Here is a 20,563-nt window from a genome sequence, read left to right as displayed (position 1 = left end):
TGTTATAACGTCTTTGGTCCACCAGATGATTACGTGAAACCCAGAATGCATTGTATGGCTTCACACACAGCTGGAATTAGCTTAGCTCATCATAATCAGTACAATCTTCAAAAAAGTATTTTACACACATAGTATGTGCCCATTACAATCTATGCAAGAATCGGAATGCATGATATGTCACAGGTAATTGAAAACATATGCATAAAACAGTAAATATATAAATAATTACCACACAAAACATTTTCTGATAGTGATTTATTGATACAAGTGGCATGTGCCGGCAGTCAATCACGTAACCTCTCACTCCCACTGTGAGCCATTCAGTGTTGTTGTTTATGTATGTAGCTAGTGAGCTAAGTTGTAGCAATAGCAATGTCTTTCAAAAGGTGACAACTGACGAATGCAGAAATTCTGTAGATTTTTTTAAAATTCTGACAATGAGTCTTAGTATGAAAGTCAGGAATCAGATTCTAACAGCGACAGTGAGTAGCTGAACCGCAACCTTGTAGCCATTGAGAACCCTGAATCTGAGGACCCCTTGTCCACTGACGAAGTCCCAGGTCCCTTTGAAGATGCTGGTGGTGATGGAGGTAGACAGACAGTGGATAAAGTACAGGAGTTCTGTGGTAGCTGGAAGGCCGCCAGCCATTTCACCCCTCCTGGCCCTGCTGTTTGCTTTGATGAGTCCCAGTCTGGAGTGCAACGCCCCTTGCCATTTCCATCTGAGGCAGAGTGTTTCAAGTTGTTTCTAACAGAGTAGCTGGTGGGAGACATAGTAGAGGAGACCAATCGCTATGCCTTGGAACTACAAGAGAATAGAGAGCCAGGAGTGGGGGACGGGACGGGACGGGACTCGCTAAATGGATGAAAACCGCAATTTGTGAAATGTATACCTTCCTGGTGACAGTCCTTCTCATGGGGATAGTAAAGAAGAACTCCCTAAGAGAATACAGGAGCACAGATCCTATGTTTGCAACTCTTCTTTGCCACCCTCTTTTCCCAAGTCCACTTCCTAGTTCTGCTGTGATGCCTGCATTTTGTCAACAATACTAATTACATCCTAAATGACCAATTATGCAAAATAAGAAATGTTCTTACCAGCCTGACATCAGCATTTGGTCGGGATCTTTGTGCCATACAAGGACCTATGCATTGATGAGTCCGTGATGTTATGGAAAGGTAGGCTGGCGTTCCGTCAATATATTCCCTCCAAAAGGCACAGGTTTGGGGTCAAGGTCTTTGTCATGTGCGGCATGAAGACAGGATTTGTCCAGGATATTATAGTTTACACAGGGTCCACCACTGACATCCAACATTATGAGGGGCTTGGGGTGTCCGGGTCCGTGGTGATGACCATGCTGGCTCATCATCTCAGCAAGGGATACACTTGTATGTGGACAATTGGTACAGCAGTCTCACACTCTTCCAGCATCTGATCTCCAACAGCACAGGGGCCGGTGGCACAGTCAGGTCAAACAGGAAGGGGATGCCGGCATTTGGATGCAGGAAGATGCAGAGAGGGGAGGTGGAGTTCAAGGAGAATGGTCAACAGCTGGCAGTAAAGTGGCATGCCAAATGAGATGTCCATGTCCTCTCCACTATCCAGACAGCAACCATGTCGGCCACATGGAAGGTGGACCACCTGACGGGAGAGAGAAAAATCAAACCAGACTGTGTGCTAGACTATAACCTCAAAAGGGGGACAGTGGATAAGGCGGACATGATAAACAGCTTTGAGGAATGCACTTGGAAAACGACCAAGCGGTCTAAGAAGATATTTAACCTCATGAGAGAGCTGCTGGAGAAGCACCACACTCCTCGGCGCCCATCCACTGGGGGTCGTCCTGCTGTGGACAATCCCCTACTCCTCACTGCACTGCATTTTCCCTGCAAAGTCACTCAAACTGCTGCTCAAGGTGGTCGCACAGAGGCACTGCAAAGTCTGCCTGTCTGGCACCAGGAGAAGTAAGCAGAGGAAGTTGACAAAATACAAGTGTTTAGCTTGTGATACAGCTCTATGTATTTCACCGTGCTTTCATATGCTCAAGCACAATTGAGCACTTCTGCAGCAATTAGTGACTGACTGACCTGACAGGTGACTTGACAAGTGACCTGCCATGATACTATGCCTTTAGAGGTGGGGGGTGGAAATGCAGTTGTTGTTCAGTCACTGCATAAATTTTAAATATGGGTTATGCATATTCAGTTTTTTTCCCTCTAGTAAAACAAGTAGTTGTTGTTGTTCAACCAACTACCACCAATATTGCAACAAAATAGACAACTATTACATATTGGCCTATGTGTTTTCTTGCTGTGTTTTCATCCAGTAAAACTGTTCAGGAGTGTACGCTAGTATACAAAAGCTGGCCTCAATCTTCAGCTCAAAAGATGCCCAGCTCCAGTTCCAGTTATGATATTGTCAAATACTGTTTGTGGTTTCTGAAAGTACAGAATAAAGAGGAATTAATAAGTAGAATACAATATAAGGATATAGCAATAAAACAATATTACAAAGAAGTACCAGAATAAACACTACGACAAAAATAGTATATTGGATTGACAAAATCACAAATTTGAGTTATAACAGTAAGAAACTAACTTTTGAGCTCCACAAGCTTTTATATTTTTCTTAACCTCAACTTCAACATACTCTACTGCAACCCGCCTCACCCAATGTTGTATGGATCTGCTATTTTCTTTACTTTAGAACCGGAACCCCCAACAGAAGCTAGCCAGCTAACTAGCTATTAGCTAGTAGTCAGCTAGCCACTGCTAGCGGTCATCAGCTAACCTTTAGCCTGGACAACTCCTGCCAGTCTGCACAGCGCATATCAGACTTCTTCTTCTCCATATCTCTGCAAGCTCTGCAAGCTCTGAACCTTTTCACCTGGATCATCGCAGCTAGCTAGCTGTTATCCGAGTGGCTACTTCTGGCTAACGTCTCTGTCCCGAAGCAAGCACCAATTAGCCTGGAGCTAGCCTATGCTAGGCCCATCTCCCGGATAGCTGAAGAGGTCCATCAGCCACTCCTTGGGCTACAATACCTATTTTGCCAATTGGCCTGGACCCCTTTTACTGCCGATACAGAGCCCCGCCGATTCATCACTGCTAGCCGTGACCCGCTAGCTGTCTAGAGCATATCAGACTGTTAGCTGAAGAGGTCCATCAGCCAATTTCTTGGGCTACTATACCTATTTTGCCAATTGGCCTGGACCCTTTACTACACGGAGCCCTGCTGATCCATCACGACTGGTCTGCCAACGTCCCTCTAAGGCCCTTCTGCCAGCCTGCTAGTTCTGGCCTGCTAGCTGTCTGAATCGCCTTGTCTCCAGGCCACCTAGCTACTCACTGGACCTCTATGATCACTCGGCTATGCATGCCTCTCCCTAATGTCAATATGCCTTGTCCATTGCTGTTTTGGTTAGTGATTATTGTCTTATTTCACTGTAGCACCTCCAGCCCTGCTCATTATATCTTAGCTAACCCTTTTGTTCCACCTGCCACACATGCGGTGACCTCACCTGGTTTAAATGGTGTCTCTAGAGACAATACCTCTTTCATCGTCAATCAATGCATAGGTTTACCTCCACTGTATTCACATCCTACCATACCTTTGTCTGTATATTATGCCTTGAATCTGTTCTACCGCGCCCAGAAACCTGGTCCTTTTACTCTGTTCTGAACGCACTAGACGACCAGTTCTTATAGCCTTTAGCCGTACCCTTATCCTACTCCTCTGTTCCTCTGGTGATGTAGAGGTTAATCCATTTGTTGCTCTCATTTGTTGACTTCTGTAACCGTAAAAGCCTTGCTTTCATGCATGTTAACATTAGAAGCCTCGTGTCCGCGGTTATAAGGAATATACACAAATATGTTATGCTCCATACATACAGTAAGCTACAGTAGAAACGACATACAGAAACTATTATAATGTAATAAGGCAGTTACTTTGATAGAAATGCACACATTTCCAAAGTTATTATTAGTAACAAAAACAACAATGACTGCGATGCGGGCAACAGACGGAAAATGTGAACGCGTGTGTGCAGATCCTGTTCTGATGGGAGATGCGCAAATGTCTGCAGACTTGAACTGCACAAACAATTGGGAAGTGCTTGGGGAATTTTGTCTGGGTCAGAAATGTCAAAAAAATGTATTGTCCGCAAAAGTAAAAAGGACTATTTTTACGTGAATGAATGAGGAGGCGGAACACACCTCAATTCAAACTGTTCTTAGAAAACAAAAACTTGTTAGAAAATCATTTGAAATTCTAGTTGAAACAGCCTATAAATAAAAACAGGCTAAGTGCCTTGGTTTGAGGGCAGCGCAAATTAAATGTACTGTTGCGTAACAATCACATTCTGGAGTGGAGAGAATGTTCTAACATCACGTGTATAAAAAACCTCACGCTGGGGCAACCGTTAGAGATATTTGGAACTCACGCATGAAAGGGTTAATCCCGTATTGTCGCTTTGCCTGTTTGATGGTTCATCTGAGGGTGTAGCGGGATTTCTTAAAAGTGTACGGATTAGTGTCCCGCTCTTTGAAAGCGGCAGCTCTAGCCTTTAGCTCAATGCTCAATGGCTTCTGGTTGGGATATGTACAAACGGTCACTGTGGGGATGACGTCATTAATGCACTTATTGATGAAGCCGATGACTGAGGTCATACACTCCTCAATGCCATTGGATGAATCCCGGAACATATTCCAATCTGTGCTAGCAAAACAGTCCTATAGCGTAGCATCCGCGTCATATGACAACTTCTATATTGATCGAGTCACTGGTACTTCCTGCTTTAGTTTTTTCTTGTAAGCAGGAATCGGAAGGATATAATTATGGTCAGATTTGCCAAATGGAGGGCGAGGGAGAGCTTTGTATGCGTCTCTGTGTGTGAACTAAAGTGGTGGTCGAGAATTTTTTTTCCTCTGGTTGCACATGTGATATGCTGGTAGAAATTAGGTAAAAATGGATTTAAGTTTTCCTGCACTGAAGTTCCCCGGCCACTAGGAGTGCCGCTTCTGGATGAGCATTATCTTGTTTGCTTATGGCCTTATACAGCTGGTTGAGTGTGGTCTTTGTGCCAGCATCGGTTTGTGGTGGTAAATAGACAGCTGCAAATAATATAGATGAGAACTCTCTTGGTAGATAGTGTGGTCTACAGCTTATCATAAGGCACTCTACCTCCAGTTAGCAATACCTCGAGACTTCTTTAATATTAGACATTGCGCACTAGCTGTTATTGACAAATAGACACACACCCCCGCCCCTCGTCTTACCAGACGTGGCTTCTCTGTCCTGCCGAAGAATGACAAATTCCGCCAGCTCTATATTATCCGTGTCATCGTTCAGCCACAACTCGGTGAAACATAAGATATTACAGTTTTTAATGTCCCGTTGGTAGGATAGTCTTGATCGTATGTCATCCATTTTGTTTTCCAAGGATTGCACGTTGGCCAATAGAACGGATGGTAGTGGAGGTTTACTCACTCTAATTCTCAGAAGGCAGCCCAACCTCCGCCCCCTTTTTCTCCATATTTTCTTCACGCAAATGACCAGGATTTGGGCCCGTTCCCGAGAAAGCAGTATATCATTTGCGTCGGACTCGTTAATTAAAAAATCTTCGTCCAGTTCGAGGAGACTAACCGCTGTTCTGATGTCCTGAAGTTCTTTTCGGTCATAAGAGACGGTAGCAGCAACATTATGTACAAAATAAGTAAAAAAAGAAGTTACAAAGAACGTGAAAAAACAAACAAAATAACACAGTTGGTTAGGAGCCCATAAAACGGCGCCATTTTCACACTTTTGGAGTTAACTTCCAAACAACAACGTGGAGTTTTGAAGAGTGCACATTCACAAGTACGTAATTAGAGCCTAGTGAGCCTCCAACATTTCTAATCTTGGACACCCAGCGCATCTGTCCACAAGAAATTATATCCTTGTGACAGTTGTTACTCAATCGGATAGAGCTAAGATGAAACAAAACAATAAACGTGTGAATTTAGTGGAAACTTGCCCATTTGTAACAAGCATGGTAACAAGCATTTGTTCTTACACCTCTGTAATTGACACATGTTGTTGTTAAGGTGTAAGTGTGAGTTATTACACTGTAACAAGTACTGTAGTTAATTGTAATTACACATGTAAATGCACTGTCATAAGGACTCCTTAAAATGAAGTGTTACCCATTTTATAACAGTTTTTCTCCTTTATTGGAAACAGTTCTGTTAGTTTCAATTAAAGTTTACATTATAGGGACTATGGTACAAATTTACCTGTCTAGCTTAGCTGGTCACATTTGCGCCTTAGCATTGTCAAGTTGTTGACTTTTGTACATTGTCCCTGTCAAAATACAAGTACATAAACATTTATGTTGGTGAGAATGAATGTCGTTGTTGGTACATTAAGCATGCATGGTGTTATGGTTTCTGTCATGCCCTCAGACGTTCTATCGGGCATCTGGTTTAGAGCAGATTTGAGTGCTGCCTGGTTACTGACTGTGTGCTGCCGGCCTGCCTCATCAGGATTTACAGCTGTGAGATTGAGAGCTTTCCAGTTGCACTGAGCCCTCTGCCCTCTGGCAGGTACACAGTCAGAGAGGGTGTGTGTGTGTGTTTTTCCACATGTGCACGTGTATGTGTGCACATGCATGTGTGTGTGTGCGTTCGTTCGTGCGTGCGTGTGTCTGTCCGTTTAAGAGTGTGCGCATGTGTGTATGATTTATTATTTTTAATCATTCTCAAATGGATCATTAGATGTACCAGTTTTACAGTGGCCAAATCCTTTTGGATATCAGCCTAATATAGCGCAAATGCTTTGCATCCTCATAGTGTAGCTTTTCAGTGGTTGCTCTGTTCCTAACTAGTAGGAATGGCTCTAAAATAGTCTATTAATGTAGGGAATTGGGATAGAGAACAAATTGCCACTCTACATTCCAAAATCCTAACTGATTGAGAAATGATGAGCAGCTCATCTCTCTATAAATGGTTCATGGTATTATCCCTGTTGGATACTACACATCCCCTGTCCAATGAGTGGAATAATGTTGTTTCATAACGTACATAGATACCATATGCAGATAAAGGCTGTCATACCAGATCTAGCCTAAGCTACTAACGTTAGCCATCAAGCTAACGAAGTTAGTCCTCGATGAGTATTCCAATGGAGCCCTCTTTGTCTGGAGAGGTAAATGAACGGTTCCAGTGCTGTAAGAGCTGTATCTACTATGCCTTGTTTTTGGGACAAACTGGATCACACAGAGTTCCAATGCGGCAATTGTTTGCTTGCCGAAGATTATAGACTTGAGGTGGCTTCCTTGATCACGCAGGTAGGAAGCCTACATAAGAAACTGGGGAAAACGCAGAGTGGAATGTTGACCATTTCTACGCCGGTTGCTGGATGTCATTCGCACATGTTGAATACATCTCTGTCTTGTCGGTTGTTGTTATCCGACTGGCCGGTGTTGTCCGGAGTTCATTTGCCTGGGGAGCCATCTCTTGCCTCTTGTCCCCCATCTGATAGGGGAGTCGAAGGAGCACAGCAAGAGGAGCATGGCGATCAACGATGATCGCATGTCATGAGCCATGCAAGCCGAAGACAGCGGCCTGTCGCAAAGCAGCTTACACTCCCAATGAGAGGTTCGGAGCGGAAACAAACAACGAATAGTTTAGCTTCCCTAGAGCCTGATCTTCCTGCACCTTTGTCGCTGGGGGTACCTGTGTCTGCGGCCGCTGTGCCTACTCCTACTCCTTCCCCTACGGATCCATCCCTGCTCTGGATCGAGCGGGGCTTCTCCATCTGTCGGAGGCCTGCACCATCCTGTGAAGCTTGGGAGAGGATTTCCTCGTCCTTTTTGCAAGCCGTGATTTTGGGTAGCTCCATGGTAAGAAATGTGACTGTTCCTGGTGCAAAAACGATGTCCTATCCCGGAGCTCGAGTAAATTACATTACTAAACTGCTTCCGAATGTACTACGCCTGGATATGGATATTGATTCTATCGTAGGCCACGTGGGTTTTAATGACATTATGAAGGGCAGCTCTGAACAGTTGAAACTGGATTTCAAAGAGCTGATTGACGATCTGCTAGACACTAATAAAAAAAACATTGTATGAGGCCCTGTGCCCTCTCGGAATCGTGACATTGAACACTTTAGCAGGATTATTTATCTTCACAACTGGCTATGTGATTATTGCAGCTCAAGTTGACAATTTTGGGACCTTTTGGAAGCAAAACACGTTTTATAAGGAGGATTGGATCTACCCAAATCATTTGGGTTCCTGGATCCTTTCACAGCATTATACGGCTGCGTTGAGACAATGACTTATCAATGACCCAAGTCCAGCTCAGTTAATCCCTACCATTGTGTCGCTAAGTCATCATACTGCTTTAGCAAATGTACATTATACCAGGGGCATTGGTCGACACAATGTAAGTAACCTAAATGATGTCCCTCTAACTGCCCTAAATGCCTCTGCTAATCCTACAGCTATTGTTTGCTGCAATCATGTGTCTGTGAACCAGATTTATGCTGTTAGCACTGAGGTGGTGTGCCCTAGTAGGAAGTCCACTGTATGCAGCTCACCCTGCACTAACATAAATAACATGAGAATATCTACTTCTGCTACGCTTCCCAGTAAAGCAATGAAAACAAGCAAGCATCCCAGAAAAGTGCTCAAAACAGCCCACGTTAATGTATGTAGCTTCAGAAACAAGGTTCATGAAATTAATAACTTGCTAGTAACAGATGACATTCATATTCTGATTATCTCTGAAACTCACTTAGAGAATACCTTTGATGATACTGTGGTAGCAATACAAGGTTATAATATTTACAGGAAAGACAGAAATGCCAGTGGTGGAGGTGTTGCTGTTTATATTCAGAACCACATTCCTGTAAAGATTAGAGAGGATCTCATGTTAAATACTGTTGAAGTAATATGGCTACAGGTTCATCTGCCTCACCTAAAGCCCATTCTTGTGGGAAGCTGCTATAGACCACCAAGTGCTTACAGACAGTATCTGGATGACATGTGAATGCTTGATAATGTATATGATATCAACAGAGAGGTATATTTTCTGGGTGATTTCAATATCGACTGGCTTTCATCAAGCTGCCCACTCAGATAAATCTTCAAACTGTAACCAGTGCCTGCCGCCTGGTTCAGGTTTTCAGTCAACCTAGTAGGGTAGTTACAAACAGCACAGGAATGAAATCATCAACATGTATTAATCACATCTTTACTAGTGCTGCAGAAATGTGCTTGAAAGAAGTATCCAGATCCATCAGATGTAGTGATCACAATATTGTAGCCATATCTAAGAAAACCAAAGTTCCAAAAGCTGGGCCTAATATAGTGTATAAGAGGTTATACAATCCGTTTTGTAGTGATGTTGATGTAAAGAATATTTGTTGGTCCGTGGTGTGTAAAGAGGAACAAACAGACACTGCACTTGACACATTTATGAAATTGCTTATTCCAGTTACTAATAAGCATGCACCCATTAAGAAAGTGACTGTAAAAACGGTTAAATCCCTGTGGATTGATGAGGAAAATAAAAATAAATGGCAATTAAGTCTGACTGCACATATGACTGGGAAAGTTACTGCAAATTGAGAAATCATTTGACTAAACTGAATAAAGATAAGTGACATAAATAATTATTTTCAAAAGCTTTGGAGCACCTTCAATGACATTCTATTACCAACCCTTAGTAAAGTTTGGGGAAAAAAATGTGTTTGATCAGATATAACAGTAAATGAATTGACAACTGAATTTAAGCCCACTTTTTAGGGAAGGATATTCAACAAGCACAGCACCTACACAAATGACTGATGACTGGCTGAGAGAAATTGATAATAAAAAGATTGTGGGGGCTGTTTTGTTAGACTTCAGTGTGGCTTTTGACATTATCGATCATAGTCTGCTGCTGGAAAACGTATGCGTTATGGCTTTACACCCCCTGCTATATTGTGGATAAAGAGTTACCTGTCTAACAGAAGACAGAGGGTGTTCTTTAATGGAAGTCTCTCCAACATAATCCAGGTAGAATCAGGAATTCCCCAGGGCAGCTATCTAGGTCCCTTACTTTTTCAATCTTTACTAACGTGGATGACTCAACCCTATACACGTCAGCTACTATAGCGACTGAAATGACTGCAACACTAAACTAAGAGCTGCAGTTAGTTTCAGAATGGGTGGCAAGGAATAAGTTAGTCCTAAATATTTCAAAAACTAAAAGCATTGTATTTGGGACAAATCATTCACTAAACCCTAAACCTGAACTAAATCTTGTAATAAATCATGTGGAAATTGAGCAAGTTGAGGTGCTTGGACTAACTGCTTGGAGTAACCCTGGATTGTAAGCTGTCATGGTCAAAACATATTGATACAACAGTAGCTAAGATGGGGAGAAGTCTGTCCATAATAACGCGTTACTCTACCTTCTTAACAGCACTATCAACAAGGAAGGTCCTACAGGCTCTAGTTTTGTCACACCTGGAATACTGTTCAGTCATGTGGTCAGGTGCCACAAAAAGGGACTTAGGAAAATTGCAATTGGCTCAGAACAGGGCAGCACGGCTGGCCCTTGGATGTACACAGAGAGCAAACATGAATAATATGCATATCAATCTCTCCTGGCTCAAAGTAGAGGAGAGATTGACTTCACTATTTGTATTTGTTAGAGGTTGACATGTTGAAAGCACCAAGCTGTCTGTTTAAAAGACTAGCATACAGCTCAGACACCCATGCATACCCCACAAGACATGCCACCAGAGGTCTCTTCACAGTCCCTAAGCCCAGAACAGACTATGGGAGGCGCACAATACTACATGGACCCATGACTAAACATAACTCTATTCCACATCAGGTAACTAATGCAAGCAGTAGAATCAGATTTTAAAAAATGATAAAAATGCACCTTATGTAACAGTGGGGACTGTGAAGCAACACAAACATAGGCACAGACACATGCATACACACACATGACAACATACGCACTATACACACACGTGCACATAGATTTTGTGTTGTAGATATGTGGTAGTGGAGTATGGGCCTGAGGGCACACAGGTAGTGTGTGTTGTGAATTCTGTAATGAATGTATTGTAATGTTTTTGAAATTGTATAACTGCCTTAATTTTGCCTGGACCACAGGAAGAGTAGCTGCTGCCTTGGCAGCAATGGGGATCCATAATAAATACAAATACAAAAAGGTAAAGACTGGTTTGAGATATGTATTGGATGTTTGTTATCCTTAGGTGGCACCAACATATGTAGGGTTAGGTTAGGACTTGCTTTCTGTTTCTGTAAACGCACCTGGATGTCTCCTATATTGTTCTACAGCAACAGAAGCCATATAGTTGTTGTTGTTGTTCTTACTGTCTTACCTGTAGGTCCCATTGTGAAGGAGATGGTGGAGAGATGGTCTCTGATGGTACAACCTCTAAAATATGCTTTGGTGCAATTTTCACAGGTATGTGGTACATTTTGACTACCTTCATGTACAAAACTTAAAACAGATCATCAAAAAGGCAGTTGTTTCACATACTGTAATATATACCATTTACATTGCAGACGCTTATATCCAATATGACAGCATATTTTTGTATATGACCCCACTGGACATCGAACCCACAACTCTGGTGTTGCTAGTGCCATGCTTTTATTAAATGAGCCATGTACAGGACTACTACAATAGATAAGTACAATATAATACTGTAAAATACAATACATGATTACAATACAGGTGGAATATGTATGATTGCCATCCCCATGAGTGTACCACTCTCCTTCAGGCCATGAAAAAGGCATGCAATGACCTCCATCCAGACCTACACTGAGTATACCAAACATTAGGAAAGCATTCCACAGGGATGCTGGCCCATGTTGACTCCAATGCTTCCCACATTTGTGTCAAGTTGTCTGGATGTCATTTGGGTGGTGAAACATTCTTGATACACACAGGAAATGTGAAAAATGTGTTGAATGTGAAAAACCCAGCAACATTGCAGTTCTTGACACAAACCGGTGTGCCTGGAACCTATTACCATACCCCACTCATCTTTTTGTCTTGCCCATTCACTCTCTGAATGGCACATACACAAGTCTACATTGTCTCAAGGCTTAAAAATACTTATTAAACCTTTCTCCTCCCCTTCATCTACACTGACTGAAGTGGATTTAACAAGTGACATCAATAAGGGAATCAAAGCTTTCACCTGGATTCACCTGGTCAGTCTATGTCATGGAAACATAGACTGAAATGAAAGAGCAGGTGTCCTTAACGTTTTGTATACTCAGTGTATGTCGGCTTGGATTCGGTTTTTCCCCAGGTGCATGAACAATGAGGACATTTACTGCGATGTCGATGCATTTTTTGCTATTGGATTACCTGTTTGTTAAAATAACTAAATTGAGAAGATATCATTATGTCTTGTTTTGGTATTTAAATCAATGTTCTCATGGTATTTCACAGTGGGTGACAGGTAGACTAGTGGTTAGAGCGTTGTGCCAGTAACCCGAAAGGTTGCTAGATCAAGTCCCTGAGCTGATAAGGTAAAAATCTGTCGTTCTGCCCCTGAACAAGGCAGTTAACCCATTGTTCCTAGGCTGTCATTGAAAATAAGAATTTGTTCTTAACTGACTTGCCTAGTTAAATAAAGGAAAAATTGAAAACATATACTTTGGATCAATGGTTGTGTGGCAAAAGATGTCTTCAAACAAAATGAATACACAATAAAGCATTTTGAATATGAGACTTGCTGTGTTACAAGTGTTACCAGTTTGGAGTTTTGTACTAAGAGTTTAGAAAATTCACCACATCCTTGTGAAAATAGCACCAAAAAACGAACACTATATTCCAGACTGAGAACCGCCGAAGGTCACTGGATTTCCCGATTGATTCTAGCAAATGTTCACAAATGTGTGAAATGCTCACAAAGTATTTAAATTAGGCTACATATTCCACTGTGCCGCGCCGTGTGACCGTCAGAGAGGAGAAGGGTGACATTGATGAACCATCTGCTAGCCAAGCATCACCGTAGGCAGCTGTACTGATGGACAGAGCCCTATGCTTTCTGACACTCTGCACTAGAAAATGCCAGCTCAGCAAATTTGGCGTAATAATTATGTACCAACTCCAGTGAACCAGAATCATCAGAGTACAGTGTGCCCTCTCCTCTCTCTGGATTACATAAAGAAAGGCAGAAAGAACATTTTCGGAAGTCTGAGTGATAAAAATTGCTTGTGAAGGCTGGATTTTTTTTTTTTTTTGCACTGGTTTATGACATCACTGAACCTTTCAGGGCCTTTCCTAAAGGATGAATGTGTGTTTGTGTATGTGCGTGTGTGTGTGCGTGCGCATGAGTGTGTGCTGTACGTGCACATGTATGTGGGTGTGCATGTACTGTAGGTGCGTTTGTCAGAGAAAGATTGTTAATATGCAGACCGAAAAGCAAGCAACTATTTTAGCCTTCTTTATATGTCTGAGGTCCTTCAGTGGTGAGCAGTGAGCAGCATAAACCTTCTCATATAGCCTTCCCTGTAGCTCAGTTGGTAGAGCATGGTGTTTGCAACACCAGGGTTGTGGGTTCGATTCCCACGGGGGGCCAGCAAAAACAATTATGAAATTGTATGAAATGTATGCATTCACTACTGTAAGTCGCTCTGGATAAGAGCGTCTGCTAAATGACTAAAAATGTAAAATGTAATATATGCCTACGCTGAGAGAAATGTCTTATTACTCATGATCAAAGGGTGCTGTTCTGTTAAGGAGATGTGGAGAGTCAAACAGAATATGCATGAAGAAATGTAGGCAGGTCACTTTTATAGAATCTTGGAGAATTTTCTGTCTGGACTGCGGACATTTATTCTTTGTCATTGTGACTGCTTGTTACTGTGTCTTTGAAGCAAACTGGATTAAATGAAAATATGTTAAAATATCACCAAATTAGGAAATATAAACATCAAATAACAGCTAAAATTATTTCTACTAAAAATGCAATGCCAAATGTGACTGAATTCAGGAAGGTGAGCTTTGTTTTATATTTTTATTTTTTTACAGGTATATCACACTGCAGTTGGAGGAAACATGGGAAAGTTATGCTTCTTTGAAATGTGATAAACTTGTTATGCCACTTCGCAGACAAGTAGGAGGAAAATGCCCTTGATTGATTTTCACGCTTTCTAGAGAGCTCTTCTTTATTTAGGCGTATTCAACATTGTTCACGCCCTCTTAAGCCTTAAACCATCTCTTCAAGAATTCACATGTACTAAACAATAATATAAACGCAACATGTAAAGTGTTGGTCCCATGTGTCATGAGCTGAAATAAAAGATCCCAGAAATGTTCCATCTGCACAAAAAGCATATTTCTCTCAAATGTTGTGCACAAATTTGTTTACATCCCTGTTAGTGAGCATTTCTCCTTTGCCAAGATCCACCTAACAGGTGTGGCAAATCAAGAAGCTGATTAAACATCATGATCATTATACAGGTGCACCTTGTTCTGGGGACAAAAAAATGCAACTCTAAACATGTAAAGTTTTGTCACTCAACACAATGCAACAGAAATCTTATGTTTTGAGGGAGCATGCAATTGGCATGCTGACTGCAGGAATGTCCACCAGAGCTGTTGCCAGAGTACTGCATGTTAATTTCTCTTCCATAAGCCGCCTCCAACGTCGTTTTAGAGAATTTGGCAGTACTTCCAAGTCGTTAGTATCACCTTCTCAAAGTTTTTCCATTACATTTGTAATTAGTCAGATTTTCTAATCCTCTCTTTTGCTTCCGGGTGAGGTAGATCCAGGATTGGCGACAAGTTCTTCATTTAATTTGGCACAGATTATATGCCCTCGGGGGTATTTTGCTAGAGGCTAGAGGCTGTTTTCCTTGTCAAAGTACTCTGGGATGAGTCCATGGATGACATTCAAATTCCACATCACTGTACATACACTTTATGTGCATTTTACATACACTTTATGTGCATTTTTGGATGTGTAACGATTACTGTACATAACCACTGTCAAGATTAAAATAGCTATGTGGGTGTCATTACTTTGAATATTCGGCCAATTTATCATATACACTGAAATCATTAGCAATATAGAATTCATGGATTGCAATATACAGTGCACTCTGAAAGTATTCAGACCCCTTGACTTTTTCCACATTTTGTTATTGTCATGGGCGTTGTAAGGATTGGACCAAGGCGCAGCGGGTAAAGTGCTCATCTTCTTAATTTATTTAAAGAAAACACTTAAACAAAATAAACAAATGTTGAGAATAAACAAATTAACAGTTCCATAAGGCTCCCAGGCTATACAGAAAATAACCACCCACAAAACACAAGTGAAACAAACACAACTAAATATGGCCTCCAATTAGAGACAACGACAACCAGCTGCCTCTAATTGGAGGTCATTGCCAAAAACCCAACATAGAAATAGAGAACATCGAACCTAAACCCAAAAACACCGAAACACACAAAACAAACACCCCCTGCCACGCCCTGACTAAACTACAATGACAAATAACCCCTTTTACTGGTCAGGATGTGATAGTACCGGAGGTGGCTCTGGCTCTGGGCGTAGCTCCCGTTCAGAAGACTCTGGGCTGCGTGGCATCGCTGGAGGCCCCTGGCTGAGAGGCGTCGCTGGAGGCCCAAGGCTGAGAGGTGTCGCTGGTGGCTCAGGGCTGTGCTGGGGAATGAGGGCTGCCGTGCGTAGAGCAGGCGCAAGGTAAACTGGGCCGAGGAGATGCACTGGAGACCAGATCCGTTGTGCCGGCACACTTCTTCCTGGCTGTCGGCCAACTCTTGCCCGGCAACGCTGTGGAGCCCTTACTGGCCGCACCGGACAGTGCGTGCGTATGGGCGATACCGTGCGCATTTCTGCGTAACAAGGTGCTTGCTTGATCCGTCGCTCCCCATAATAAGCACGGGGAGTTGGCTCAGGACTCTACCCTGACTCTACCCAACTCCCCGTGTGCCCCCCCAAATTATTTTGGGGGGGATGCCTCTCGGCCTCATGTAGCTCCCTTAATTTTCTCTCCCAGAAACATCGTTCTGCCTCCCACGTCCATCCTTCTCCTCGGTGCTCCAATCCCCGCTGCTTGGTCCTTGTTTGGTGGGTGGTTCTGTCATGGGCGTCGTAAGGATTGGACCAAGGTGCAGCGGGTAAAGTGCTCATCTTCTTAATTTATTTAAAGAAAACACTTAAACAAAATAAACAAACGACGATAACAGTTCCATAAGGCTCCCAGGCTATACAGAAAATAACCACCCACAAAACACAAGTGAAACAAACACAACTAAATATGGCGTCCAATTAGAGACAATGACAACCAGCTGCCTCTAATTGGAGGTCATTGCCAAAAACCCAACATAGAAATAGAAAACTATATATAAACATAGAAATAGAGAACATAGAACCTAAACCCCAAAACACCGAAACACACACCCCCTGCCATGCCCTGACTAAACTACAATGACAAATAACCCCTTTTACTGGTCAGGACGTGACAGTTATGTTACAGCCTTATTCTAAAATTGATTAAATTGCTGTTTTTTTCCAATACAATCTACACACAATACCCCATAATGACAAAGCAAAAACTGTTTTTTTAGAAATGTTTGCTAATGTATATATAAAAAAATGAAATATGATGTTTACATAAGTATTCAGACCCTTTACTCAGTACTTTGTTGAAGCATCTTTGGCAGTGATGACAGCCTCGAGTCTTCTTGGGTATGACACTACAAGTTTGGCACACCTGTATTTGGGGAGTTTCTCCCATTCTTCTCTGCAGATGTTTTTTTTTCACCTTTATTTAACCAGTTGAGAACACGTACACATTTACAACTGTGACCTCGCCAAGATAAAGCAAAGCAGTGCAACAAAAACAACAACACAGAGTTACACAGGGGATAAACAAACGTACAGTCAATAACACAATAGTAACATCTGTATACAGTGTGTACAAAATTAAGTAAGGAGGTAAGGCAATAAATAGGCCAATAGTGGCGAAGTAATTACAATTTAGCAATTTACACTGGAGTGATATATATGCAGATGAGGATGTGCAAGTAGAAAATACTGGTGTACAAAAGAGCAGAAAAACAAAAACAAATATGGGGATGAGGTAGGTAGTTGGTTGGATAGAATATTTACAGATGGGCTATGTACAGCTGCAGCGAACGGTAAGATGCTCTGACAGCTGACGCTTAAAGTTTGTGAAGGAGATATAAGTCTCCAGCTTCAGTAATTTTTGCAATTCGTTCCAGTCATTGGCAGCAGAGAACTGGAAGGAAAGGTGGCCAAAGAAGGTGTTGGCTTTGGGGATGACCAGTGAAATATACCTGCTGGAGCACGTGCTACGGGTGGGTGTTGCTATGGTGAGCTGCTATTGTGAGCTGAGATAAGGCGGAGCTTTACCTAGCAAAGACTTATAGATGACTTAGAGCCAGAGGGTTTGACAACAAATATGCAGCCAATGAGAGCATACAGGTCGCAGTGGTGGGTAGTATATGGGGATTTGGTGACAAAACGGATGGTACTGTGATAGACTGCATCAATTTGCTGAGTAGAGTGTTGGAGGCTATTTTGTAAATTACATCACCGAAGTCAAGGATCGGTAGGATAGTCCGTTTTGTGAGAGTATGTTTGGTAGCATGAGTGAAGACTTTGTTGCGAAATAGGAAGTGGATTCTAGATTTAACTTTGGATTGGGGATGCTTAATGTGAGTCTGGAAGGAGAGTTTACAGTCTAGCCAGGCACCTAGGTATTTGTAATTGTCCACATATTCATAAGTCAGAACCGTCCAGAGTAGTGATGCTAGTTGGGGGGGCGGGTGCAGGCAGCGATCGGTTGAAGAGCATGCATTTAATTTTACTAGCAATTAAGAGCAGTTGGAGGCCACGGAAGGAGTGTTGTTTGGCGTTGAAGCTCGTTTGGAGGTTTGTTAACACAGTGTCCAGAGAAGGGCCAGTTGTATACAGAATGGTGTCGTCTGCATAGAGATCAAAGAATAACCCGCAGCAAGAGCGACATTGATATATACAGAGAAAAGAGTCGGCCCGAGAATTGAACCCTGTGGCACCCCCATAGAGACTGCCAGAGGTCCGGACAACAGGCCCGCCGATTTGACACACTGAACTCTATCTGAGGAGTAGTTGGTGAACCAAGCGAGGCAGTCATTTGAGAAACCAAGGCTATTGAGTCTGCCGATAAGAATGCAATGATTGACAGAGTCGAAACACTTGGCCAGGTTGATGAAGACGGCTGTCTTTTATTGATGGCGGTTATGATATTGTTTAGGACCTTGAGCATGGCTGAGGTGCACCAGTGAGCAGCTCGGAAACCAGATTGCACAGCAGAGAAGGTACGGTGGAATTTGAAATGGTCGGTGATCTGTTTGTTCAATTGGCTTTCGAAGACTTTAGAAAGGCAGGGCAGGATGGATATAGGTCTGTAACAGTTTGGGTCTAGAGTGTCTCCCCCTTTGAAGAGGGGCCACTTTCCAATCTTTAGGAATCTCAGACGATACAAAAGAGAGGTTGAACAGACTAGTGACAGGGGTTGCAACAATATCCCTGGATGATTTTAGGGAGAGAGGGTCCAGACATGTCTAGCCCAGCTGATCTGAAAGAACATCAGCTGTCTGGATTTGGGTGAAGGAGAAGCGGGGGGGCTTTGTTGGCCAGGGTTGGGGTAGCCAGGTGGAAAGCATGGCCAGCCATAGAGAATTATTGAAATTCTCGATTATCGTGGATTTATCAGTGGTGACAGTGTTTCCCTGGGAGGAGGTACTCTTATTCTCCATGGACTTTACGGTGTCCCAAAACTTTTTGGAATTAGTGCTGCATGATCTTGAAAGGTGAACTTTCACTCCAGTCTGAGGTCCTGAGTGCTCTGGAACAGGTTTTCATAAAGGATCTCTCTGTACTTTGCTCCTTTCATCTTTCCCTCGATCCTGACTAGTCTCCCAGTCCCTGCTGCTGAAAAATATCCCCACAGCCTGATGCTACCACCACCATGCTTCACAGTGGGGATGGTACCAGGTTTCCTCTAGATGTGACGCTTGGCATTCAGGCCAAAGAGTTCAATCTTTGTTTCCTCAGACCAGAGAATCATGTTTCTCATTGTCTGGAGTCCTTTAGGTGCCTTTTGGCTAACTCCAAGCGGGATGTCATGTGCTTTTTACTGAGGAGTGGCTTCCGTCTGGCCACTCTACCATAAAGGCCTGATTGGTGGAGTGCTGCAGAGATGGTTGTCCTTCTGGAAGGTTTTCCCATCTCCACAGAGGAACTCTGGAGCTCTGTCAAAGTGACCATTCAGTTCTTGGTCAACTCCCTGACCAAGGCCCCTCTCCCCCGATTGCTCAGTTTGGCAAGGCGGCCAGCTCTAGGAAGAGTCTTGGCGGTTCCAAATTTCTTCCATTTAGGAATGATAAAGGCCACTCTGTTCTTGGTGACCTCCAATGACCTCAAGGCTTGGTTTTTGCTCTGGCACGCACTGTCAACTGTGGGTCCTTATATAGATAGGTGTGTACCGTTCCAAATCATGTTCAATTAATTGAATTTACCACAGCTGAACTCCAATCAAATTGTAGAAACATTTCAAGGATGATCAATGTAAACAGGATGCACTTGAGCTCAATTTCGAGTCTCATAGCAAAAGGTCTCCTTGTCATTATGGGGAATTTTGTATAGATTGATGAGGGGAAAAAAATGTTTAATCCATTTTAGAATAAGACTGTAACGTAACAAAATGTGGAAAAAGGGAAGGGGTTTGAATACTTTCCGAATGCACTGTACATAAATCTTATTTTAGCTTCCTGTCAGTTGCCCCAAGGCATTTAATGCAAGTGGCATACTGTGTCTGCAGTTAATGCTCAAGCAAGATCTTGACACATGCAGGGCATATGAACAAAGAAACAGTGGTATAGCTATTCCAAATGGGCTTTTATGACCTATTATTCTGTGTAGAGCTTTTTCAAATAGCTTTTAGAGGTCACACCAAAAGCATATTTTGAGAAAAGTGCTAAGGGTAGGCCTACTCTTTACAGACATATCAACTTTGATGACATTAGACCAGATAAACTTAGACCCCCCACAATGTTAAAAAGCTGAGAATAAAATAGCTTTTAGAGATCATAATAAAAGCATGTAGGGCAGGCCTATTGACGAAAGGTGTATGGGCACTCACTTTAGACATAGCAGTGTTGGTGACATTAGACCTTTAGCCCCCCACAGAGTAGAGAAAGAAAAAATAAAAAACAATGTAAAAGACAGAAAAAGAGTGAAAGGTGAAAAGTATGACATGTGGTCTCCAGGCTATGACCCCCCCCCACACACACACACACACACACACACACACAAACACAGTGGAGCCAGCATGTCACTCATCCGGCGGCGGACGCCAGTATCCCGTAGAGGACTGAGAGGAGAAAGAACTAAATGTGGAGTACTACAATACTGGGGCTTGAGATCAGGCCACCTTTGACAAAGCACTCTGTAATCAGCCACAAACAATGAGCCTGCCTTGCCACAGAAGGTCTGGGC

Source organism: Salmo salar, chromosome ssa24, assembly GCF_905237065.1.
Source record: "Salmo salar chromosome ssa24, Ssal_v3.1, whole genome shotgun sequence".
Taxonomy (NCBI): Eukaryota; Metazoa; Chordata; class Actinopteri; order Salmoniformes; family Salmonidae; genus Salmo; species Salmo salar.
The sequence above is the reverse complement of the archived record's forward strand: the minus strand, read 5'-3'. Positions refer to the sequence as shown.